The sequence below is a fragment of the Miniopterus natalensis genome, chromosome 11, assembly GCF_054644295.1.
Source record: "Miniopterus natalensis isolate mMinNat1 chromosome 11, mMinNat1.hap1, whole genome shotgun sequence".
Classification (NCBI taxonomy): domain Eukaryota; kingdom Metazoa; phylum Chordata; class Mammalia; order Chiroptera; family Miniopteridae; genus Miniopterus; species Miniopterus natalensis.
The window spans coordinates 28,567,815-28,579,839 of NC_142091.1; the positions used below are offsets into that span (position 1 = coordinate 28,567,815).

The 12,025-nt window shown below is 40.7% G+C and overlaps 1 protein-coding gene and 1 pseudogene across 3 annotated transcripts in view; one reads left to right on the top strand and one right to left on the bottom strand.

Moving 5' to 3' along the window:
• GRM5 (glutamate metabotropic receptor 5) overlaps nt 1-12,025 on the top strand; it is a 358,336-nt gene that overhangs the window by 198,226 nt on the left and 148,085 nt on the right. The window lies entirely within an intron of this gene.
• On the bottom strand, nt 8,409-10,074 carry LOC107532335 (vesicle transport protein USE1 pseudogene; annotated as a pseudogene).

Below are 12,025 nucleotides of genomic sequence, written 5' to 3' on the forward strand. Positions count from 1 at the left end.
GGGAAGATAGAGAAGGAACTGAGTCCAACGGGAATACAAGAAGGCTTTAGAAAGGAGGTGATATTTAAACAGAGGATTAAAAGATGATAATAGCTAACCTTGCTCTCTCTTTCAGAGGAAACGTGAATAAAATATGTTTCCTTGTCTTTCCTATTTCAAGTAACATAATAGTATATGAATACATTTCCTCTGTAAAACTTTCCAACAGAAATATGTAGAGTAAATGTGAAAGCTACACACCACTCAGCCCCTTTATTGGCTCTGAAGCCTGGATCTAACCACTTGGTTATGCTGAAAGTGGAGGGAGGAGTATGTAAAAGAAGACCCAGTATTCATTTGACAAATATGTGTGTTAGGTAAAAAGCACTGTGTTAGGTAAATTGAATACCAGTCTTAAGACAACATGACTTTGCCCTGGCCAGTGTGGCTCAGTTGGTTGGGCTTCGCCCTGTGGACCAGAAGGTTGCAGGTTCTATTCCCAGTCAGGGCCCATGCTGGGGCTGATCCCCCGTAGGGAGAGCGCAGGAGACTGCCGATGCTTTGCTCTTACATTGATGTTTCTCTCTCTCCCTCCCTCTCCTTTCTTCTCTCTCTAAAAATCAATTTAAAAAATCTTAAAAAAAAAAAGACAACATGACCTTTGTCCTCAAAAAGGTTATATAGTCCAGTGATTTCAGGCAAATGGAACCATATGTCCAGGAATTGAATTATGAAGGAACATAGCACCTTCAAGTGGTTGGTGAAGCCAGAGAGTAGAACACATCTCACAGAAAGTTTTAGACATTAAGTCTTGAAAGATACCCAGGAGCTGGATTATAAATCTGGAAAAATAGCCAGTGGCTAGATTATAAAGGATCTTATGTGGTAACTAAAGCATTTGGATTTTTAAAATTTTCTCTATGGGGGGTCTTTAGAAATTGTAAGTAAAAGAATCATTATTATTGCATGTTCATAGCTCTTTTGACTAACTAAAAGCCTTCTCAATGTTTTGATGAATTTCCTTATAATCTTTCTAATATAGTAATAGTCTATTTTAATTAATAGCATATAATTATCTTCCTAACTATAAATAGTTATTATATAAAATATAGAAAACACAGGGAAGTATTGGAAAGAAGATAAAATACATTTGTTATTCAACCACCCAGAGAAAAATGTTAACATTTTGATGTATTTCCTTCAAGCATTTTTCTAAATGTGTATATGCGTGTGTGTGTGTGTGTGTGTGTGTGTGTATAATTGTGTATCATAAATACTTACTATACTAGGGAAATTTTCCCATGCCTTTAAATATTCTTCAAAAACATAATTTAATGACTAGAGAAAGATATTCTGGTGTAGGGAAGGATTTATTTTGTTTACTTAAAGCTAATTTAGTGTATGTTTTAAAATGTGGACTGAGGAGTCAGACAGAACTAGGCTTGAGTCCTTGGCCTGAACTTGCCAGCTGAATGTCTGAAGGAACACAGCCTCTATAAACCTCAGTTTCTTCATCAGTAAAATGGGGATCAAAAAAGGATATACTTTATAGATTACTAAGAAGATTGAATAAAGTGTGGAAAATATTTCAAAGCATAGTGCCTGGAAATATTAAACATTCAATAAATAAATGGTAACTACTTTAATTATTAACAAATGTAATTATTATATATAATAAAGTATTAACTATTTTCCTCATATTTTGGTATTTATAAAGCAATCTTAACATATACAAGACTAACAGATGGTTTTTATTAACATATAACTCACAGTAGCCACTCATACTGGTATTTGTGATGAAGAGAACGGAATCCTATTTAAGTGGCTCATTCTACAGAAGTCTTTTTTTTTTAAGTACTTAGTAAAAATTTATTGTTCACACAATAAAAAGGCATTTTTCAAACCAGGAGCATTCAAACCAAAACATGAGATGTCCTTTGATTTGCATTTCCCTACTAGCTAGTGAAGCTGAGCATCTTTTCATATAACTGTTGGCCATATGTATGCCTCCTTGGGTAAAGTATCCGTTCAGGTCCTCTCCCGTTTTTTAATTGGACTTACTGTTTTGCTGTTGTTGAGTTGTATGAGTTCAGTATGTATTTTGGATATTAGCCCCTTATCAGAGGTGTTTTTTGCAAATATCTTCTCCCATCCGGTTGGTTGTCTTTTTGTTTTGTTGATGGTTTCTTTTGCTGTGCAGAAGCTTTTTAGTTTGACGTAGCACCACTCATTTATTTTTGCTTTTACTTCTCTTACCTTTGGGGTCAAGTTCACAAAAATCTCTCTGAGACCGTCGGTAAGTTTAGTACCTACTTTTCCTTCTATGCATTTTATTGTTCCAGGCCTCATATTTAACCAGGTTCCTTTCCTCTAATGACAGGAAGCAGCTGCGCTGTGCGGCTCTGCTGGTGTGGCACGGGCAGACATGATGATTTGATATTTTTCTATGTAAGAAAGATTTGAAATACAAGTTAGGCTGGCTTAATTTTCATAATTAGCCTAAGTCACTCCAAGGTAGCCAAACCTAGATAAAAAGCTTAGGGAATCTACCTCTAGCCTAAGTCAGTAAGAATTTGGGCTGGTGCTTGGCTCATGCTGCCCAGGACTTTCCAGACCAAACTCTCCTTACCCGCAACCCTTGTCCCTTCTGCTCTTGTGGGAAATACACATCTCTTCCCACCCCCACCCCCACCCCCCACTATTTTTGTAAGAAACTTTTAGAATAATAGAAAATCATAGAATTCCAAAGTAGAAAGAGGTTTTACTGTGCATCTGATTCAGGGTTTCATACATGTAGCTGTAATCAGAATCATCTGGGGCTACTGGCAAAAATAAGAATTTTCAGACCTAACCTCTGATAGGCTAATTTTGTATACAAAACAAGCTCCATGGGTTATTTTTATATACAACTATGTTTAGAAATCACTAATTTGATTCATCTCCCCACCTGAAATAAAGCTGTGAGTGAATTCAGGCAGCAATTGTATCTTTTCTCCAATATATCCCTGATCCCAGAAATCGTGTTGGCATTTAGTAAGTAAAATACCTGTTGAGATGAAAGTGAAACCATAGTGTATCCTCAGCATTGCTTTCTGGTGTATTTATGTTGACTCATCCTTGCCTCAAAAGGGTTTAAGGCAGCTTACAAATATTCATATAAAACCTCTCTCCTCTCTGATTCAGGAGAAAATTGAACTGTAGCCTAATCCAGGGGTATCAGCAGCTCTGTCTGCTTCCTAGATGAATTCCAATTCTGAATTAGTAACATCTGCCTTACTGAGAATTGTACAGGTTTTTTTCTTTCATGAAAAATGCCATCACGGAGAGGTATTATGATACTGTTTTGCAGTTGGATAAACCTGCATTCAGATCTTCCTAATGCACAACGCCTACACCATGGTGGCTCTGCAGTCCTGTGAAAGACATAACTGTGCTTTACCACTAATTGTTCTAATGACAAGATTCGGCCCAATTCGTTTTATTCCAGAAGCATTAATTGAGCATCTGGTATGTAGCAGGTACTGTATTAAGCACTTGGGAGACAAAACAGACCACAATTACCACTCCCGTGATGCTTTTAATCCTTGAGACATAATTCTGCCTAGTTCAGACGGTTGATATAAAGGTGAAATGTACACAAGGCCCAGTGTATTTGCAGGCATTCCATAAATGTTAATTCTCTTCCCTACCTTTGATTCTCTTCAAGTGCTATAGGCAAACAAAAATAACTTTGGGAAAGTAGTTTTCCGAACTGTCCCCTTTCAAAAAACAAACTTGTAATTCTGAAGAAAAATCAGGCAAAGGCTAGTGTCCAAAGGAGTCCCTTGGCCTGCAGGTAAGCTCTTTCTTCCATGCAGAATTCTTGGAATTTACTGTCTCATTTGGAATTTTTCACCTTGACTGGCTCCATGGAGACACAAGTAGTCACATCTTTACAGAATTTTAGATACAGCCATACAACAGATGCACTCAGTGTGCATCAACAAGAAACATGCATTCACACTCAGTCTTATGTTCATGAAGCTCCATTTCACAAGAGTTAGAGCTTAATGAAATGATTGTAGATGAACTTGCAAATAGCAGGACAAATTCATTACTAACTAGATAATCATCACGTTGCAACTATGTCTCAAGGAAGGGACCATGGCCAGACAATGCAATGCTATATGGCCATACATGCGAGCTACAGGACATGCTCTAAATTTTTATCAGTTTCCCAGAATGTCTCCATCAAAAATAATTTCCCCCCACTGTTATCAAGAATGAATACTACTCCCTAAGGCACAGACGTTGATGTTATATTTTGAAGCTGACCTGAGAGCTGACACCCTACCCTGGCACCTCCACGCATGCCTTACATTAGGCATACCTTTTCTATGCCTTGAGAAACCTTCTTACTCCCCCCTTTCACCCACCTTTACTCTCGCCATCCCTTAAAACCCAGCTCATGGCTTACATCCTTTGAAAAACCTTCCACCGCCCCCTGCGGCCCATGGTGGCTTTGCACCTTCCAAACATCCCCAAAACTTATCCTCTAGGCCACTCCTTCACTAGTTAACAGAAGCTGCAAACACAAAACCCTTAAGTCTATATCATATTAGGCGCCATGATTGAAATAAGTAAAAACTAAAATTTATGTTCTTTACACAAAGAAATCCACCTATCAAAAATCTAGAAAAATCTTTGATAAGTTAATTATAGTTCATAAGATTCATAATGCTTAAAATTTCACAGTGTCAATCTTGTTCCTGTTTTGTCTCGAAGAAAATGTACTGTTTTCAACTGGAAGAAAAAAACTCTATTTTCTTAAGTTTTATGGAGAACCATCAGCAACTTGGAGGAATTTTTTGGAAATAATTGGAAGTGTTTTTCTCCTGTAGCATTTTAACCACTTAGGCGCCCAAATGAATCCGAGGCTCCAGAGATGGCCCGAGTGCTTGAGCCACGTTGCCCATGCCTGCAGAGATGCTGCTGCATACTTCCCACGAACAGAGATCGCTCTTCCTCTTTCCATTGAACATTTGTAACATCACATTCGTGTCTCTGACATTATAATCACTGGGTCTAAAGCAAAAAGTACGTGTACCCCAGGACAGTAAGAGAAGATGGGTAAAGATTCTCTGGATAACCACACCGCCTCTGTTCTGTCACTGTGTGGCACATGTCACAGTTAGATCTGTTGCTGTAGGTACCTTTCCTAATAAAAATCAAAATAGACGTCATTAATTGGACACTTAGTATGTGACAGAAATTGCGCTGAAAGCTTTATAATTATCAACCTGTTGCATCTTCACAGAATTTTTAAGCGGCAGATATAATTATTTTAGGTAGATATCCCTATTTTACACATGACAAAAATGGAGGCTGGGAGAGAAGGGAGTGAGCTTCATACCCAAAGCCCTTACTGTTAATTACTGCACTGCACAGTAATAAACCACTAACTCCCCTGGGAGAGGGGACATGGTTATGAATTTATTCAGAAACCACTTGGCTAACATAGCACATGACTCTTAGTACATACTTAGTATTTGTTGTTCTGACTATAAGTTCACAGTGAATCGGAGGTACAGCATGGCACAGTGCTTTCTGGAACGCAATTGCAAACTGTTTCTACAAATTTTGCTATAATCTGCTGAGATCTGCCCAAATCTAGATGGGACTTGAAGTCAAGCTTTCATTTTTTTCTACACTAGGGCCTTTCTATACCCAGGAATCACCTTAAAACTTGACCAAATGGAAGGAACAACCCTCAGTGAGTACCAAAGACACTAAATAGGAAAAACAATGTGTAAATGTCAAGTTTTTATAAACAGAAAGAGAATAACTTTTGGGTTTTGCATTGTTCTTTATATCATTCACCGCACAGAAAAAAATCACATCTGGTTTAATGACGTTCCTAAGATGATGGCAAAGCAAGTTATTATTTTAATTTTATAATTTAGTGAAATTACCCTGTGCAACCAAGTGTCTGTGATACACCTTCTGCCTCCTAGTCTATTTTTTCCGTATGGATTTAGTGACATCGAGTGATGAACAGGGTTTACTCTGAGATCATTCTAACCCTAAAATGACTAAATTACCCTGTCCTTCCTCCCATGCAAGTAAGACATTAAGTAAGATCACACTTCTGGTTATACACTTTCAGCCTCAGTTTTCCCAGGGAAACCCCAAGCTGTCCCAGTGCTCAATGCCCAATGACATGGATAAAACTCCAAAGAGACCACTGTGTGCCTCACTGAATGATACATTGAATAAAGCATATTTCTTCTACCAAACAATAACAAAAACCATACGTTGCAGAGAATATTAGCTCTAATGAGTTCCTATAAACTATAGATTATCTCTAGTTCCAATATAGATATGTGTTAGGGAAGGGGAGAGTTTCAGATATGGAGACTCAAATATTTTGACCAAAGTAATGGGCCTCAGAGCCATCCTACAATATGTCAATTGTTTGCAATTTATTGCTAAATCTCAGTACCTTCTTGAAGGAGCCACATTACATTTTGTTATTTAGAGAATTATTTATTCAGGAGCGAAATAAGGATTTTAGGCTTGCAAGGGAAGCTCCCCATTCTCCTCCAGTAATTACTTCTGTACCTTCTGTCACCGTGCTTTAGATACTCATTCATCAAACATTTATGAGCAACAGTTGTGTACTATGATGGGTTCCTGGATGCAAAATAAATAGCATATAATCCTTTCCCTCAAGAAATGTATCATCTTGGGGGGTGGGGGGTGATGAGGAAAAGTGTAGACTACAATTGTTCGAGTTAATGTATTGTAGTGGAATCTCCCTCAGTTCTAACACTGACTAGTTGTGATTTTTTTGGGACAAGTCTCTAAATTTTGATTTTCTTTTCTCCCAATGTTAATAATATGAATCAAGGTATTAAAAACATTTTTAACTCCTACTGTTTGCCAGCCACTGTTCTAAGTGCTTTAAATGCATTATTGTATTTAATCCTTTCAATAGTCCTAATCAAAAGTTACTATTATTATTCCCATTTTATAGATGAGGAATTCGAGAGATTAAATAACTTGCTCATGGTCATATAGCTAAGAAGTGGTAGGTCCAGGTTGTGAACTTAATCCATCAGAATCCCAAGCCTGTGAACTGGAGAAGTGTGTCAGCATGAGAACCATGAGGGCTATAAGGCAAAGAATTGTAAGACTGGAAGCGTCTACTGCCTTTAGAATGAAGACCCATTTCTTTGCAGAAAATACCCCTTCCGTGTGCCACTCCAGATCCACGATCAGCTCTTCTCTGCCCCCTCAGTACCCTGGGAGCTGGGACAGGTGGACTGCATCAGGGGGCTCCTTTGCCTTTGGATATAGTAGGATTCTGCAGTGGGTGGCACCAGCCAGAAGCTGGAGGGAGAAGGAAAGTGAGGTCAGGTTATTTATTTCTCTGGGGCCTCCCTTTCTGTGGGGTTATTTTGAATTGGCTACATTCTTTCCCAAGTCTCCTATCAGGCCCTCTTTCCTCAGGCCTCTCTCTCCCTGGGTTTCTGTAAGATCACTGCTCCCCCACCCCTTGCTCCTTTGCTTTAGGGCTGGTAACTAGGCCCTGCTGTTACTATGGGTATTCGACTATCCCTAGTGATTTCACTGCAACCTGCGTACACCTTCATAAACAGTCCCTTTATTAATCTTCGTTAAATTTTCCTAATTATCCTAATCTAAGTGTCCCATCTGTTCTCTCCTGTGACACAGACAGATACACTGGGTTTATAAGGCACTAAATGATCAGCACCTCTGGCCCCAATTCACCCTTAATAGTGTAATTTTTCTAGCTCAACTTTCGGTGCTTCTGTTACATGGACCTTTGCAAATCCTCAAGCTTGCAGTCTTTCAAGTTACAGGGACTTTGCATACTCTGGTCCTTCTGCCTGGATGCTGCCTCTCAGTACTGCCCTCTACACAGACACACAGACACACACACACACACAACACATACACTCACACATACTTAAACACACACACCTACACAAACCTACTGCCAGGTTTCAATGATGTTTATTGAATTGATAAATGGAACTAGGAGCCAAAGAAAGACTTTCCTTAAATTCTTTATCAAATAATTTTGATCCTTTAGAGTTGAATAGCTCATTCATTATATTTTGAAAGGCAAGTTATAATATCATGTTATATTCCCATCCACACTTACTCAGTGAGGGTGAAGACATGAGTTCTGAGAAACTTAAGTGACTTGTTAAGATGCCCCAAGTGGTAAGTAGCGGAGCCATGATTTAATCCCTGATTGGCGGGAATCCATTTCCTACTATCACTGCTTTTCTTGGTTCTGGCTTGCACGTTAGGGCCAGGCAAATGGTCACCAGCTCAGCAGGTTTCTGCCAGGCCCTAAAAATAAAGGGTTCTCTTAAGGATGTTCTGGTACTTTCTTTTTCTTTGGCTGGCCCAGGTGTTTATTTGAATTTTGGCATGATAGGGAAGAAGAGGCTCCTGCTGATGAAAATGAAGCAGACGATAAGTTGCTCCTGTCGCTCTGATTCTGTCTTCAGCTTCTCCACGTTCTGATCGGTCGTCTTAACTGAGTGCGCCAGGCAATGGTTGTCCTTCTTGATGACACTCCGGGCGGCCAGTGTGTTGGTCTTAAGGCTCGGGCAGAACTTGCACTTCATCTGCCAGCTTCTCCTGGAGGTTCTGGCATTGCTGCAGGACAAGGTCCAGTGCAGCTGCCGACTGCCTCTCATCCCCCGGCTTGGGCCCTGACACCCCAGTTCTCTTCTTCATGTCCAGCTTGGGTTCTCCAGCGGAGTCCATGCCCAGCAGCTCACTCTGCATCCTGCTGGTGCGCCACACCCATGACTGCAGATGTACTATCTTGGTGATGGGCACCTGCTGCCTCCTGAGGTTGGCACGTGGCCGGGGGCCAGGAACTGGTTGGCCTGTGCCTTCTCTGAGCAGGAGGTCAGCTTCTGCACCTCAAAGTCAACCTTGCGGGAATATTCACTGATCACCTCAGAGGACGGTTGCTGGCCTGGGCTTTCAGGGCCTACATTGTGTCCTCCAGGGCTCCCAGGTACTTCTCCACATGTCACTTGTCTTCCCTGCTTCTCTGCTGACATCCCCCTGCAGCGGCACAGTGGCCGCACCAGGTGCAGCTCCAGCTTCCACGTGGCCCTCACCAACTGGCAGTACCCGGCCCCTTTGCCCTGGAAACTATTCTTTTCTAGACTTTTTTTGTTTTGACTTTTCTATTTTGCTGACAATACGTTCTTCCCACCCACCATTTTTGTGAAAGCACACAAAAGAGCACTTTCTGTAGTGAGCATGACTGCCACTTTGCTGTATGTTGGCGCAGATGAAGGAGCAGCGCCTGTCTTGAGGGACTCTTGCTGAAAGCCCTTGATTGCAGCCTGCCACAGGACTACTGAGCAACATTAACTGAGCTAATTCAGCTCCTGGGGTACTTTAATTTGAAACAATTGGAGCTGTGAATGCAAATAGGCAGCCTTCCCTCTGGTTTGTGGAGGAGGGAGAACCAAGGGGGCCTTTAGCAAGCAGCTCAGAGAGGCAGCGTGGTAGGCAGCAGAGCTGTTACTTGCTTTCTCGCCAACCCCGTAGCACAGTTGTTTCCTATTGAGAACAGATTCCGTTTGTTCAGTGCATGTTTGTGAAGACAGAGATTTTTCAGACACGTGGCTATAATGGAGCATTGACACATTCAAAACCCAGCTAAATTTGCTCCCAGGGCACATGGGGATGATGCCAGGAGTTCGTATTTGCCCAGAAATGGTCATGGAAATAGTTTCTGTTGACACATGTTTGTCCCAAAATGGTCATGGGAGTACAGCTTCTGTTGACTTAGGATGAGTTCAGGCAAATAGCCTAGCCGCCCAGTGCTGCAGGCTCATGCCAGCCCTGGCAATGGTTGTCCTTCTTGATGACACTCTGGGCGGCCAGTGTGTTGGTCTGGTTTATGCTCTGACCTGTTAACACTGAGCTGGCCTCCTCTCCAGAGACTTGCTTGGGTTACTTCACTCCAGAAAGCTGGGTTTGGGTTCCATGTCCAAAAGTCACTGTCTTATTCTGCTCCTCACTGTCATTGCCTACTTTCTTCAAAGCCATTAGTCCAGGGAAATGTGTCAATATTGCAAATCCAGGCTTGCCAGATCCTACTTAAAGGATTCCTTATTGCTTATCATATAAAGCCCAGATCACTTAACCTGGCTCTACGTGATCTGGTTTCTAACTAATCCTCTAGCCCCCTGGCCCATCACTGCTTTATTCTCCATGCCCTTCCCATGCTATGACTGCACAGAATCATGCACAGCATCCTGAACATGATCACTTACCTGTTGTGTCTTTGCACATGCCACTCCCTCCCTTACCACTTTCCTTCTTCCTTGATCCACTCACTGAGAGATTACTGAGTAGCTCTCCTTTGGGAAGCTTTCTCTGATGTCTGCTCACTCCTGTCCTCCCCAGAGCACTCTAGACTTATTTTCCAAAAAAGCACTTACCATTCTCACCATGTACAAGATGTCATCAAATGCAAGATATCTCATAGAAATGTGAAAATTTCTATGCTCCAGGGCACACTGGTTGATAAAATATGGTATCATAATTTTCTGTTTGCCTGCCTCTTCCATTAGACTTTTTGAGAGCAAGTGTTTTATCATTCATTTCCATAACTCAGTTTCTTCCATTGTATCTAGTTCATATCAGGATCTTTTCTTTTAAATATGTTTTTATTGATTCTTTTAGAGAGAAAGGAAGGGAGAGGGAGAGTGATATAGAAACATCAATGAGAGAGAAACATCAATCGGCTGCCTCCTGCATGCTCCCTACTGGGATCGAGCCCACAACCAGGGTATGTGCCCTGACCAGAATCTAACCTATGACCTCTTGGTTCATGGGCTAACGCTAAACCACTGAACACATCAGGGGGCCGTTTCAGGATCTTAACAAATGCTTTTTGTTTATAATAAGCAAATGTGATCTTATGGGTGGTGAACCAGGTGATGATGTCTTTAAAGTGTCCAAATATGACCCACAATAGAGCCAAGAAAGCCAGTCTTTATCACTCCTAAAATTGGGTAGCTGGATATAACAAGAATAGATTTTCCTATAAAAATCTATTAAAAACTTTAGAAAAAGTAAATAATTTATTCAACCCTGAACATCTTCAATGTGTGAGGCTGTGCATGGAAAGATCTTTTACGTACATTGTCTCATGTTATAGTCACTAAATCCCTGTGGTGGAGATGGTCTTACACATTTACAGATTAAAACAAGCTCAAAAAAGGAAAATGATTTAAAAGGTAACATGTTAAGTGGCAGAGAGATGATGCAAATCCAATATTTACATCTCAAAGCCTTTAGTCTTTATGCCATGTTTCTTTGCCTCCCCTCACACCAATGTTTCCCAAAATGTGAGATGCCTACAAGAGACTGATATGAAAAGAAAGCATTAAATAACACTGAATCTCATGTTGACAGTTATTCCCTTTCTCATTTAGTCTTTTAGATCATATCAAGAAGACACTCTCCCTTTGCTCGACATGTTGACAGGCAATAGTACCCTGTTAGGCTATTTCCTTCAGTCTTATCTACCACTACTTGATGCTCTTCAGATTCCTCTTATCAGCTAAGTAAAGGAGTATAGTTTTAAGGATATTATATGGAGGTTGCTTAAATGCACAAAGAATGTTCAAATCCCATACTGCCATATGTTCTTCCTCTCTAAAAAATCCTGAAGAACTTACACGCAAAGAAGGAAAGTACCTTGATTTATTAGCTGGGTCATGGCCTATAGTATCACTGGTGCATAGCTGATGCTTGACACCTAAAGGTCCTTATTCCTCAGCTTGAATCAAACCTCAGGCCTGTATCAACCACTCAATGCCTCATGGTATGAACATTTGAAGTAGCAGCCAACATTATCAGCTAGATGCAGAAGGAAAGATATGGGTAAGTCAAATATATGAGGGTAGTAGAGTAGTAGGAGATGGGCAAGTTGGTTGATTCAGCCAAAGACCCCCTCATCTGATAGAGAAAGGAAAAGGGCCTCACATAT